We start from the raw sequence: 15,588 nt of genomic DNA on the forward strand, positions 1-15,588 counted from the left end.
TTTAAACAACTAATGCTAAATCAATTCAAAAATTTTAGGGAAGATATGACAACAGAGATGAAGCATATAATGAAAACACTGGGTGTACATAAGGTAGAAATTGAAAAGTTCAAAAAAACAGCTGGCAGAATCTATGGAAATGACAGGCACAACACAAGAGATGAAAGACACAATGGAAACATACAACAGCAGATTTCAAGAGGCAGAAGGAAACACTCAGGAACTGGAGAACAAGGCACCTGAAAGCCTACACACAAAAAAAAAAACAGAAAAGAATGGAAAAATTAAAAAAAAAAAATTCCCATCTCTTATTAAAGACATAAAATTATAGACCCAAGAAGCACAGCATACCCCAAACAAGATAGATCTAAATGGGCCTACACCAAGACACTTAATAAGCAGATTATCAAACGTCAAAGAAAGAGAGAATCCTGAAAGCAGCAAAAGAAAAGCGATCCATCACATACAAAGGAAGCTTGATAAGACTATGTGTGGATTTCTCAATAGAAAACTGGAGGCAAGAAGGAAGTGGGGTGGTATATTTTAGATACTTGTGATGGTTAGGTTCGTGTGTCAACTTGGCCAGGTGATAGTACCCAGCTATCTGGTCAAGCAAACACTGGCCTAACAATTGCTGTGAGGACGTTTGTGGCTGGTTAATAAACCAACAGGCTGGTTTATTAAATCATCAGTCTATTGACTGCAGTTGTGACTGATGACTCACCAAAGGGCATGTCTTCCACAATGAGAGAATGCAATTGGCTGGATTTAATCCAGTTAATCAGTTGAAGACTTATAAGTGAGACAGATAGAGGACCTTCACTTCTTGTTCAGCTGCCCAACGAAGTGTTTCCTGAGTTCGTTGAAGTTGCCGGTTCGTTTCCTGAGGAGTTCATCGAGCACGTTGGTCAAAGATCCCAGTACATTTCCTGAGGAGTTCGTTGAAGTTGCCGGTTCATTTCCTGAGGAGTTCATTGGACATCTTCCTTGGAGTTGACAGTTTGCTGACTGCTCTACAGAATTTGGACTTGTGCATACCCACAGTTGCGTGAGTCACTTTTATAAATTTTATAGTCATAGACACCTTTCATTGATTCTCTTTCCCTAGAGAACCCTAACTAATACAGTACTGAAAGAGAAAAACCAGCAACCAAGAATCCTATATCCAGCAAACTGTCCTTCAAATATGAGAGAGAGCTTAAAATATTCTCTGACAAACAGACGATGACAGAGTTTGTGAACAAGATACCTGCTCTACAGGAAACAATACAGGAAACACTGCAGACAGAAACAAAAGACAGGAGTGAGAGGTTTGGAAAACAATTTTGGGAGATAGTAGCACAGCAGTGTGAGTACACTGAACAAAGATGACTGTGAGTAGGGTTGAAAGAGAAAGATTAGGACCATGTGGGACACCAGAACCAAAGAGGAAAGATAAGGACTGGGACTGTATAACTCTGAAACCTAGAGTGCTCAACAATTGTAATAAAAGGTACAAATATGTTTTTATATGAGGTAGAACAAATGAATGTCAACATTGCAAGGTATTAAGAAGTGGTGGGGTTGGGGGGGAAATACAATCAATGCTAACTAGAGATTATAGTTAACAGAAACATTGCATTATGCTTCCTTTAATATAACAAAGGCAATACACCAAAGCTAAATGCATATGGGGGTGGGGGGGACCTAGGGGAAGGGTATGGGACTCCCGGCATTGGTGATGTTGTCTGACTCTTTATTCTACTTTAGTTTAATACTATCTTTCCTTTTGTTGCTTTCTAGCTGTCATATTTTTTCTTTTTCTTTTCTCCCTCTATGTTCTTTGACTCTTCCTCCTTCTTTCTGGAAGAAATGGAGAGATCCTTATATAGATAGTGGCAATGGTGCCAAATACATAAATATGTGACTATACAAGGAACCAACGATTGTTTACTTAGGATGGAACGTATGGTGTATGAACAAACTGTCTGAAAAAAATGGGTTAATGAGGAAACCTTGAGGGCACTATATTGAGTGAAATAAGACACATAAGGACAAATATTCCAGGGTCTCATTGATAGGAACTAATTATAATATGTAAACTCATAGATATGAAATATAAGTTACCAGGATATAGAACGAGGCTAAAGAATGGGGAGTGGTTGCTTATTATGAGCAAAATGTTCATCTAGGGTGAACGTAAACATTTGGAAATGGACAGAGGTGATGGTAGCACGTTGTGAGAATAACAGTGCTGAATGGTATGTGAAAGTGGTGGAAAGGGTAAGCTCAGAGTCATGCATGTCACCAGAAGGAACGTTGGAGGTTAAAAGATGGGAATGTATAAAACAGTGAATCTTGTGGTAGACAGTGTCCATGATTAACTGTACAGCTATTAGAAATCTCTCTCATGAACTAGGACAAATGTATGACACTATAACTAGAAGTTAATAATAGAGGGGTATATAGGAAAAATATATATACCTATTGCAAACAATATACTACAGTTAGTAGTATTTTAACATTCTTTCATCAACAGTAACAAATGTACTAGACCAAAACTATGGATCGGTAATGGAGTGGGGGTGGTTAAGGATATGGGAGGATTGGAGTTTCCTTTTTTTGTCTTTATTTCTTTTCTGGAATAATGACAATGTTCTAAAAATTGAAAAATTTAATTGTGGTGATGGATGCACAGCTGTATGATGGTGCCGTGGGCAATTGATTGTGCACTTTGGATGTCTGGATGATGTTTGATTTGTGAACAATGTCAATAAAAAAAAAAAAAAAAAAACTATTGCTGCACAAAGAAAAAAAAAAAAGATATCATGAGAAAAGAAAACAGACCAAAATTCCAGTCAATGAAGATGGCGTTGTGAAATGCTCCAGGGTTCCATTTCTTCCACAGAATCTTTGAAAAACTGCCAAAAACTGACACAGCCATCTTCCTCAGAGCTCTGAAAAACAGTTATGGGACTGCAGTAATTGGACAAGTGCCAAATCAAGAAAACAACAAAAATGGTAAGAAAAGCTCACAGCAACCTTGCTGGCCCTAGCCTACCCCCAAACCCCCAGTCCCAGCCCAGTGTGGAGCCTGGCTGTGCTTTTAGCTTGGGCCCCTGGTCCAATTCCAGAGGGAACACAGTAACCCTTGTGCTCCTACTGGGGGGCATGTGTGTCTGGGCTGGTCTATCTGGTGGCCACATGAAGTACTGAACTGGAATACTTGCCTCTGGCTCACCCTCCCAGAATTTGCACTGCACACAGAAGCAGCTTGCAGACAGCTAAATCAGTATAAGAAACAATCAAATCACAGAGGCCTGGGCAACGGATTACCAGCCTTAAGACATACAATAGAGCACCCCGGATAGGTGAAAAACTATTTCATGGGAAGAAGAGGTAGACATTCAGATCCATGTAGACAGGGAAATTCCTATGGCCACAAGGAAGGCCCAGTACAGGACACAGGCTCAGAAAAAAACCTGAGACAGCCCTGCACTTTTGCCTGGGGCTGATTCAGGATCCTTGGTAGGAGAGTTACACTCTGACAGGAAGTAGCAGCCAATGCAGAGCCAATGTGCAAAGACTGTGGAAGCTGTTTTTTTGCTTTGGTATGTTTGTTTTTTTAGCTCCTGGCATGTAAGGATAGCTCTGTTAACTAGCTGGATACAAACTTAAGCAACAGATACCTCAGGAACCAAATTCCAGAGTTAACACATTAAAATATTAAAATATACTGTATGCAACAAAAGACTACAAGAGAGAAACAAGAAATGATGGCCCATACAAAGAATGAGATAAAGTATCAGAAACCAGCAAAAAAGACTTTGAATATATCTGACAAAGACTTTTTAAAATTAATGCTCTGACAGTAAGGAAAGAACTGGAACTGTGGCACTGTAACCAATAACATTCTTTTAAATTACCTATAAAACTGCTTGTTGAGCTATACTGTGAAAGTTAACACCTTTCTGCATATATGTCATATTTTACCATAATGGAAAACACTGAAATTAGAACTGTAACCCATAACATTCTTTGAAATTTGCTCTCTAACTACTCATTACATCATACTTTCAAAGTTATCACTGATATGTATATATGTTAAAGTTCACAACAAAAATAAATAAAATCAATGCTCTGAAGTATGCTCAACGATCTAAAGGAAAACACAAAGAACTAAAAGATATCAGGGAAATGATTTGTTAAGATGAGAATATCAATAAAGAGATAAATATTTATATAAAAAAGGAACCAAACAGAAGTACTGGAGTTGTAGTCCACAAAAACTGAAATTTAAAAAACAAAACAAAAAAAAAAAAAAAACCTAGAGGGATTCAACAGTGGATTGGAGCTGGCAGAAGAACTGAATCAATGAATGTAAAGACAAGTCAACTGAAATACTCTTGCCAAGGAGCAGAAAGAAAAAATAATGAAGAAAAGAGTCTAAGAGACCTGTGGGAAACCATCGAGATGACTGAAATAGGCATTATGGGAGTCCCAGAAGGAGAAAAAAGAAAGGAGCAAAGGAATATTCAAAGAAATAATGGCAGAAAACTTCCCAAATTTAAGGAAAGACATGAATATACATATCCAAGAAATCCAAACAGAAAAAACTTGATGAGATCTATGCCCAGATACATTATAATCAAACTGCTGAATGCAAGAGAGAATCCTGAAACTGCACGATGGAAGCAATGTGTCATATACGAAAGAGTCCCAATAAAATTAAGTGTTGCTTTTCATAAGAAACCATGGAGGAAAAAGACAGTGGGATGAAATATTTAAAAGTGCTGAAAGAAAATAATTGCCAACCAAAAATACCTGGTGAAAATACAAGGAAAAGATGAAGACATTCCTGGATAAACAAAAGCTGAAGGAGTTCATCACCACTAGACCTGACGTACAAGCAATATTAAGGGAATTCTTTAAACTGAAAGCAAAGGTCACTAGACAGTGGTTCCAAGTAGCATAAAGCAATAAAGATCTGCGGTAAAGGTAACCATGTGGCTAAGTGCCAAGTAATACTACATTGTATATCTTGGTATGTCACTCTATTTTTTACTTCTTTCAGGCTCTAAAATGCAAATGCGTAAGTAGTGATGATAAATCTATGGTTTGGGGCATAAAATGTATAAAGAGATAATGTGTAACAAGTAAAACACAAAGGTGGGTGTGATGCAGGATAGAGCAGTGTATGTATACGCTATTGCAATTTAAAGTTACTATCAAATTAAACATGATTGTTATATAGATTTAGGATGTTAAATTTTAGCCCCATGGTAACCTCAGATGAGAAAGAACTCAAAACAGTTCACTACAAAAGATCAAATAAATATGAAAGGAGGGAGTAATAGAATTGAGGAACAAAAATATAAAAGAATTAAACAAATAGAAGTCCTGCCCCACTCAAGATGGCAGACTGAAAAGCTTCAGAGTTCTGTCCTCTCTTCAGAAGCTCTAACCAGCCAGCAAGAGCTGTCAGACTTTCTCAAAGCTTTACCAAAGCCCCAGAAAACAGTTAAAGGATTGCAGTAACAGGGTGAGTGCTGATTCAGGAAAAGGCATCTTAAAAGCCAGGATCTTCTGGCACCCTGGCTGGCCTCCTCCCCATCTCCTCACTGGCTCAGCACGAAGCTGACCCATGCTCCGAGGGCAGGCCCCTGGTCCCAGTTCCGGAGGGAGCAGAGTGACCCTCGTGTTTCCAGTCACACTGGGACCGAGGACGTCTGACCCAGCCCGAGGGACTCAACCAGGACACTTGGCACAGGCCGTCTGAGAACTTGCTGCACACACGGAAGGCACGTCACACCGCGCTGCAGAACGCTGTTCGAGAGCAGTCAGGTCATGGCTGCTGGGGCAAGGGCTAGTTGGCTGCAGGACACAACGGTGCTGTGCCTGGGGAAATGAGGAAACTGTTTCCTAGGGAAAAGGGGACATTTGTATCCATGTAAACGGGAAAATTCCTAGGGCCCCATGCACAGGCCCAAAATAAGACACGTGCAGAAAGGATCAGGGAGGTCCCTGTGCTGTGACCAAACTCGTTGTGTGGATAAACTCTGAAGGAGAGCACTCACAAAGTCAATCTGCAAATGCCGGGAAAGTAATTTTATTTTATCCTTTTTATTGTTGTTGTTAGCTGCTGGCATTCAAGAAAAGCTCTATCATAACACCAGCTGGATACAAGCTTAAGGAACAGATGCCTCAGAGTCTAAATTACAGCAATAACACATTAAAATAACAAAATGTTCAAATGTCAACAAAAGATTACAAAACATACAAAGAAACAGGAAGCGATGGTCCACGCAAAGGAGATTAAAGCATTGGAAACCATCAGTGAGGGGCACCAGACGTGGGACACAGCACCTAGGGGGCCTGGGCACCACCTGAGGGCCACGGGCTACTCACCTCCCTCGCCTTCCCTGTGCAGCAGGCGGGGTGGGGAGCAGGGTGCCAGGCCCACCCAGCAGCCTGAATCAGCCTACCCAGGGACAGGCTGAGGTTGGCTAATGATGGACACATCCCAAATATTGACAGAGCCTAGGTCCTGCCTGCCCCATAGGCCCCTCCCCCTCCCCTGTTCCCCTGGCTCCATGTCACAGGGGAAAGAGTAGGAACTTTGGAGCCTGCCCCGTTCCTACCCAGCCTTCCCCAGCAGGGGCGATGTGGGGAGCCCCTCTGACCCTCTTCCTCATCAAAGTGGCGACAGCAGTTTTCCCCACTGCTTGCTGTGAGGTGGCTGAGATCACAGGGGAAGGTGCCTGGTGAGGCCAACCCCCTCTCCACCCCTCAGCCCCAGGGGTGGCCAGCTCTGTCTCCCCGCTGGGCCCCACCTACTACCAAGCTTTGGCCCACCTGCTCTCTCCATCTCCCACAATTCACACTGGTCTAGCCTCCACCCTCACTCCCACCCCAGGCTAAGCAGCTGGGGGCTCCTCAGGAGGCAGGGATGGACTCCCCAGCCTCTTGTCCCAGCAGCTCCAGCATGGGGTTCTCTCTGCAAGTTGCTGGCTTCCACGGGATAACTGGGTTCTGCGGGTTTCACAGCTGACCTCAGGCCACACTGACCGCTGCTGCCTCTGAAGGGGTCCTCTTCACTGTGGGCCTGCCCGGACGTGGCATGAAGTGGGAAGGAGGAGGGGAGGTGCTGGGGCTGAGCGGGTGCCGCCTCCAGGCACTGGGCCCTGCAAGTGTTTGATTTCTTTCAACCTTCCCAGCCCCCCGGATAGAGGGAGGGTGAGCCCCAGCCTCACAGGGAGGTCACCTGACAGGCCCTAGGCCACCATCTGGGAAACAACCTCCTGACCCCAGGGCCTGGGCACTTTCTGCCCTGCCTCCGTGCTCCAATTCTGGAAATAAGACGCCGCTTTTCAACCACGTCTTGGGTTTCTTTTCATGTCGTTTCATTTTCTGAATAAAAAGGCTATATTAAAGCAGATTTAACGACTGTCCTCTGTAAAGCTTTTCCTACGCAGCTGTTATCAGGGTGAGTAATGAAGGAGCTGTTTTCTGTTTCCTACAGAGGCTCCGGGGGCCTTGGTGGGCCATCTGCCCCTCTGGGCTCAGCTGTAGGCAGGAGAGAGCAATTGGGAAGAGAGCCGAGTGGTACACCCTGCCCTGCTTGGAGGTGGGCAGCCGCCCCCTACACAGTAACCCCAGGCCCCCAGGACTCCGAGGCCCAGCAGCATGAGGAGGCATCTCTCAGGAAGTCGGCGCAGGTGGCAGGGGCCGTGCTCCCTGCAGGTGAGCCCCTCCTCTCCCCGTTTTATTTCTCATTTCTCTTGAATCTGTAGTTACCCCCCACCCCTTCATTTGTTTTATTTTTAGTCTGCATTTCCCAGTTCTTCGTTGCCAGTGGTCTGCCTCTCCTTAATCTTCCTGAAGCACTAGTTTGGAGTTGGTTCTTCTCCATTTCCCCACTCCCAGCTGTGCCACACTCATTTCTGCCCCCTTATCTTTAATATTCCCTTTCTTCTTGTTTCTTTGGGTTTGTGTTACTCTTTCTCCAACTTTTTAAGTAGAACTCTCATCTCTCTTGCTTTTAACGTTGTTTTCTGTTTGTTGATTAAGTATATTAAGATATAATTTCCCACCGCACTTCCATAGACAACCCAGCCAAGCGACGCATGGTGTCACAGCCGCCGGCAGTGACGATGGTGCAGCCGCGGCTCCAGCGACCTCTGACAGTGGTGTCAACCAAAGCACAAAATCTGGGGAGGAGCTGGTAATCCAGGTTCCCGTGGTGGAGGTGCAAAGTGACAACTTCAAGGAGATGTGGCCATCCCTCCTGCTGGCCATAAAGATAGCTAGCTTCGTGGCTGTGGACACGGAACTGAGTGGCCTTGGAGACAGGAAGAGTTTGCTGAACCAGTGCATCGAGGAACGTTACAAGGCCGTGTGTCGTGCCCTTTCTGTCCTCTCTCTGGGCATCGCCTGCTTCAAGCAGCAGCCAGCAAAGGGTGAACACTCCTACCTGGCCCAGGTGTTTAATCTGACCCTGTTGTGCATGGAGGAATATGTCATAGAACCAGACTGTGCAGTTCCTGGTATAGCATGGCTTCACCTTCAACCCGCAGTATGCCCAGGGCATCCCCTACCACAAGGGCAACAACAAGGGTGCTGAGAGCCAGAGCCAGTCATGAGGACACTATTCCTGGAGCTGATGCGGGCCTGCTGGCCCCTGGTGCTGCACAATGGCCTCACAGATTTGGTGTTCCTGTACCAGAACTTCTACACACACCTACCTGAGAGCCTGGGAACCTTCACCGCTGACCTGTGTGAGATGTTCCCAGCTGGCATTTATGACACCAAATATGCTGCAAAGTTTCATGCCCGCTTTGTGGACTCCTACCTAGAATATGCCTTCCAGAAATGTGAGCGGGAAAATGGGAAGCAGCGGGCAGCTGGTCGCCCACACCTTACCCTGGAGTTCTGAAGCTATCCTTCCAGCATGAGGGCCCATATTGACTAACGCTGCTGCACGTCCCTACAACTCCCCGACCCCATCCCACCAGGATTTGTGACAACTTCTTGGCATATGGCTGGTGCCCCTTGGGACCACAATGTCCTTGGTCCCATGATAGTGACCTCATCGTTGACACTACTGAAGCTGTGGTAGAGGACAAGCGGCGACAGCGACGCCGTAGGGGGAAGTGCTGGAGGGCTTTGTTGAGGCTGCCTGGGACACAGGCCTCTAAGGAAGCTGAAGATGGCCCTCCCACAACGCAGGTCTGTGGGGATGGGCTCAGGACTGAGGAAATTGAGCAGGAAGTACCTGAGGATGAGACTAGGAACCAGCCTGACTGTGAGCAAGATCACAAAAGTGACTTAAAGATGGGGCTGAAGGCAACAAAGCCTGAAAGAACTGACACGGCTACCGCAGAAGTGCCAAGCAGTCAAGCCAGTACTAACCCAGTGCCTGGGTGTGGGCTGCGCCAGGCTGGTTTGGATGCCCTTATGACAGGGTACGTGATGGCCTTTGTGGAAATGAGCCAAGGATCACAGCCTTGCAGCTCTGGACCCTGGTTACCTGATGACACAACAAGGTATACCTGAGTGGCAAAGCTGTGCCCCTCACGGTGGCCAAGAGCCAGTTCTCCCGTTGTTCCAAAGCTCAGAGCCAGAAGATGAAGCTGGCCTTGGGGAGCAACTGACCCAACTTCTTAGCACTTGACCTAGGAACAGAACCCCGGGGTCGGGTGGACAGAAGGTTTTGGGTCCCTCCAGCCTAGGAATGTCATACTTCCGACAACTACAGACTTTGGAGAGGGTGGGCTTAGAGTGCCAAAGAGACACCGTGTGCCCCTAGGCCTTCTGCTTTGTCCCAGAGACTGAGGTAGCAGGGTACAAGTGATAAGGCCGACCAGCACGGGTCACACCAATTTTATTTCTTTTTAAGTGTCTAGGGAAAGTTTTACCAAAAAAAAAAAAAAAATAAGAAACCAACAACAACAACAACAACAAAAAAAACAAAACAGCAGAGACAAGTTATAAAAGAAGAAAAAATACATATAATTTCCCTCTATGCTTTCCTTTAGCCACATCCCACAAATTAACATTTAATTCTTAGTATTTCCTATTTTCCCCTATGATTTTAGTAATATGTTAATTAGCTTGAAAACATGGGATTTTTAAACTATTTTTTGTTAGTAATTTATATTTTCATTGCCTTTTGGCAATGAAACAAAACCCTTTGTTTCCTTGGAATTTAGTGAGGCTTGCTTCATAGCCCAGTATATTTTTGTAAGTGCTTTTAGTGTGCTCAAAAAAAATTGCTCAAGCATGTTACTTTTATTGCTCAGATCTTCCACATCTCCATGATATCTCAGATCTTCAATATCCTATGACCTAATTTGAGTTAATTTTTGTGTAAGGTATGATATAGGTCTGAGGTTCTTTCTTTTCTTTTTTTTAATTGTCTATAGATGCCCAATAACTCCAACACCATTTGTTGAAAATCTTTCCTCCACTGAATTGCTTTTGCACCTTTGACCAAAAAAAAAATAATAATAATAATAAATAAAATAAATTGGCCATCCTTGTGTGGGTCTATTTCTGGGTCTCTATTCTGATCCATTGTAGTATCCCTCCACAACATGGCATGGTATGGGTTTATATAGCTATATAGTAAATCATAACATTGGGTAGAGTGTTTCCTCCCACTTTCTCCTTTTTTTTTTTTTCCCCTCAAAATTGTTTTAGCAATTCAAGTTCCTTTGCCTTTACTGGAATTTTGATAGGAATTGCATTAAACCTATAGATCACTTTGAGTAGAATTGACACCTTTACTATGTTGAGTCTTCCAATCCATGAATACGGTAAGGCTCTCTACTTATTTGTCTTCTTTGATTTCTTTCATCAGCATTTTGTAAATTTCATCAGCTAGATCTTGTACATATTTTGTTAAATTTAGATCTAAGTACTTCATTATCTTTAGAGCAATAATACATGGTATTGTATTTTTTTTAACCTTTTTATTTTGAAATAATATCAAACACAGGAAAGTTGCAAAAAAACAATAATAATACAGAAAACTCCAATATACCCCCTACCCAGATACCTGGATTTACCAACAACTGTGTGATGGTTAATTTCATGTGTCAACTTGGCTAGGCTATGGTGTACAGTTGTTTGGTCAAGCAAGCATTGGTCTGATTGTTACTGTGAGGGTATTTCATAGATGGACTTAAATCATTAGTCAGTTGACTGCATCCCTGGCTCATTACATCTACAATCAACAAAAGAGATTGCCTTCAGCAATGATAGGACTCTCCTCTTCCAATCGGTTGGAGGCCTCAAGGAGAGAATGGCAATCAGAAGGATTTCTATCTACTTGGGACAGTCAGCTTCTCCTGGGGAACTCTTTGTCGCCTTCATCAAGTTTCCAAGCTGTGGCCTGCCCTACGGAATTGAGACTTGCCAATCCCCACAGTCTCACGAGCCAATTCCTTCAATAAATCTCTTAATATTTACATACATATTTATATATCCTATTGGTACTGTTCTCTGGAGAACCCTGACTAATACAACAACGTTTAACATTTTGACACATTTGTTATATCATTATCTACCTACCTATCATCTAACCATTTGAGAGTAGGCGTGTACATCATGCTCCTTTACTGCTTAATGCATCCATGTATGTTTCCTAAGAACAAGAACATTAAGTACAATGATCAAGTTCGAGAAATTCAACATTGGCATAAAAGCATAATGTCTATATTCCAAAGTTTTTCAATTGTCCCAATAATGTTCTTTTGGGCATTTTCTCCTCCATTATTAGATATAGTCCAGGATCATGGATTGCATCTAATTGTCATTGTCTCTTTAGTCTCTCTCTCTTTTTAAAATTATGGTAACATATATGCAGAATAAAATATTCTATCTCAACCACTTCCAGACATACAATTCAGTGACATTAATTATATTCACAATGTTGTGCTACTGTCACCGCCATCCATTACAGAAACTTTCCCATCGCCCCAAACAGAAACCTTGCACCCATTATGAATTAAATTCTCAGTCCACTTCCCCCTGCCCTTGATAGCCAGTACACTACTTTCTGCCTCTATGAATTTGCATATTCTAGCTATTTCGTTTATGTGGATTCATGCAGTATTTGTCCTTTTGTGTCTGGCTTATATCACTCAGCATGATGTCATCAAGGTTAATCCATACACTGGCATGTTTCAGAACTTCATTCCTTTTACAGTAAATTGATTGCATCTATGACTGATTCCATTTACAATCAACTGGTGAGATTGCCTTCAAAAAAGAGAGGCATCTCATCCAATCAGTTGAAGGCCTAAAAAGGAGAAGTGATGATTTCAGCAGTCAGAAGAGAGAATTTCCATCTCTACTTCATCCAGCCAGCTTCTCCTGGGGAACTCATTGAAAACCTTCATTGGACTTCCAAGCTTGTGGCCTGCCCTATGGAATTTGGACTTGCCCATCCCCACAGTCCCATGGAACAATTCTTACACATAAATATGTATCCTGTCAGTTCTGTTTCCCCAGAGAATCCTGACTAATACAGGTGTATAGCTAGAAGTAGGATGACCGAGTCATCTGGCAATTCTGTACTTATCTTTCTGAAGAACTGCCAAACTATTTTCCACAGTGGATGTATCATTTTACATTCCTACCAACAACATATGAGTGTTCCTGTTTTTCTCTGCATCCTTGTTGGCACTTGTTGTTTTCTGTTTTTTGTTGTTGTTATTGTTGTTTTTCAATAGTAGCCATCCTACTGGATGTGAAGTGGTATCTCATTGTGGTTTTGATTTATATTTCCCTAATGGCTAATTATGTTGAGTATCTTTTCCTATGCTTATTGCCCATTTGTATATCTTTCTTGGAGAAATTTCTATTCAAGTCCTTTGCTCATTTTTTAATTGGATTGTTTGTCTAGCTGTTTTTGAGTTGTAGGAGTTCTTTATATATTCTGGATATTAAACCCTTAACAGATATATGATTTGCAGCTATTTTCTCCCATACTGTAAGTTGTCTTTTCACTTCCTTGATAGTGATCTTGATGCATACAAGTTTTAAATTTTGATGAAGTCCAATTTATCTATTTTTGCTTTTGTTTCTTGTGCTTTTGGTGTAAATTCTGAGGGTCCATTGCTTAATGCAAGGTCTTAAAGATTTTTCCATATGTTTTATTTTAAGTGTTTTATAGTTTTAACTCTTATGGTCATGAAGAGTCAGCCCTGTTTTCTTCTTCTAAACAGTTTTATAGTTATAGCTCTTATATACAGGTCACTGTGCATTTTGAATTATTTTTATATATGGTGTGATATAAGGGTCCAACTTTATTCTTTTGCATGTAAATATCCAGCTTCCCAACACCATATGTTGAAGAGGCTATTCTTTCTCCATTGCATGGTCTTGGCACCCTTGTAGAAAATTAGTTAAACATGGATGTATGAGTTTATTTATCTCCCTATCCTTTTGCCAGTACCACAAAAGATTGTTTTTATTATTGTAGTTTTGTAATACGTTTTGAAATCAGAAGTGTGAGACTTCCAGATTTGTTCTTTTTCAAGATTATTGTAGCTCTTCAGGGTCCCTTGCAATTCCATTTCAATTTTTGGTTCAGGTTTCCCATTTCTGCAAAAAAGACAATTGGGATTTTAATAGATATTATATTGAATCTGTAGATCACTTTGGAGAATATTGCCCTCTTAAACAATATGAAGTCTTCTAATTCATGAACATGGTTGTCTTTTCATTTATGTAGGTCCTTGTTCCAGTTTGCTACAGCTGCCATTATGCAAAATACCAGAAATGGATTGGCTTTTATAAAGGGGATTTATTAGGTTACAAAGTTACAGTTCTAAAGCCATAAAAGTGTCCAAACTAAGGCATCAACAAGAGGATACCTTCACTGAAGAATGGCCAGTGGCATCCAGAACACCTCTGAGAGCTGGGAAGGCATGTGGCTGGCATCTACTATTCCTTTGCTCTCAGGTTCTGGTTTTAAAGTGGCTTTCTCCAAAATCTCTCTGGGCTTCTTCTTAGCTTCTCTCTCTCAAGTCCTGTGCATCCTTGCTTGTTCTCCCAGGGTGTTTCTCTCTAAGCATCTGGAGGTCCTCTCTTAGCTTCTCTGGGGCAAACTCTGGGCTTTATCTCTTAGCCTAGCATCTCCAAATGTCCTTCTGTCTGCACCCCCAAGTGTCTCCAAGTGTCTGGGTCTGTGTCATCTCTTAGCTTCTCCCAGGAACAAACTCTGGATTACATATCTTAGCTTCTCTCCAAAATGTCTTTCTCAGCTTCTCTCAAAGTGACTCTGCCTTTTATCCTGTCATAGAGGATGCCAGTGAACTAATTAAGACTCACCCAGAATGGGCAAGGTCACATCCCCATGGAAATGATCTTATCAAATGTCTCACCCAGAGTTGAGTGGGTCACATCTCCATGGAAACACTCAAAAGATTCCACCCAACAAGATTGGATTAAAAGATCATGGCCCCTCTCTCTCTAGCTAAGCCAACTTGGCAGGTGAAATCATTGCCCTCCCCCCTACTTGGGATCGGACACCCAGGGGAGTGAATCTCCCTGGCAACATGGAATATGACTCCTGGGGAATGTAGACTTGGCATCGTGGGATGGAGGACATCTTCTTGACCAAAAGGGAGATGTGAATGGAAATGAAATAAACTTCAGTGGCAGAGAGATTCCAAAAGGAGCCGAGAGGTCACTCTGGTGGGCACTCTTACACACAATATAAACAACCCTTTTTAGGTTCTAATGAATTGGGGTAGCTGGTGGTGGATACCTGAAACTATCAAACTACAACCCAGAACCCATGAATTTTGAAGACAATTGTATGAAAATGTATCTTATGAGGGGTTACAATGGGATTGGGAAAGCCATAAGGACCACACTCCCCTTTGTCTAGTTTATGGATGGATGAGTAGAAAAATAGGGGAAGGAAACAAACAAACAGACAGACAAAGGCACCCAGTGTTCTTTTTTACTTTAATTGCTCTTTTTCACTTTAATTATTATTCTTGTTATTTTTGTGTGTGTGGTAATGAAGGTGTTAGGGAGTGATTTTGGTGATGAATGTACAACAGTGTAATGGTACTGTGAACAATCGAATGTACGATTTGTTTTGTATGACTGCGTGGTATGTGACTATATCTCAATAAAATGAATATTTAAAAAAAAAAAAAAGATCATGGCTCTTCTGGGGTCCATAACAGTTTCAAACCAGCAGAGTCCTCTTTAATTTTTTTCAGCAATGTTTTATAGTTTTCAGTGCACAAGTCTTACCTCCTTGGTTAAATTTATTACAATTGTTTTAGTGTTTTTGAAGCTATTGTAAATGAAAATTTGTTTATTTCTTTTTAGGATTTTTCATTACTATTGTGTAGAAATAAAATGATTTTGCATGTTGAACTTGTACCCCACCATTGCTGTATTTGTTATAGGTTCTAATAGTTGTTTTGTGAATTCTGTAGTGTTTTCTATATACAAGATCATTTCATCTGCAAATAGAGATAGTTTTACTTTTTCCTTTCCAGTTTGGCTGCATTTCATTTATTTCTCTTGCCTAATTGCTCTGGCTAGAGATTCTGGTACGATGTTGAATAAAAGTGGCAA

The 15,588-nt window shown here is 42.0% G+C and overlaps 1 pseudogene; it reads left to right on the top strand.

Moving 5' to 3' along the window:
- Positions 1 to 7,472: 7,472 nt before the first annotated feature.
- LOC119544569 lies at positions 7,473 to 10,442 on the top strand (annotated as a pseudogene).
- The last annotated feature ends 5,146 nt before the right edge of the window (positions 10,443 to 15,588 follow it).

The sequence above is a fragment of the Choloepus didactylus genome, chromosome 9 (assembly GCF_015220235.1).
Source record: "Choloepus didactylus isolate mChoDid1 chromosome 9, mChoDid1.pri, whole genome shotgun sequence".
Taxonomy (NCBI): Eukaryota; Metazoa; Chordata; class Mammalia; order Pilosa; family Megalonychidae; genus Choloepus; species Choloepus didactylus.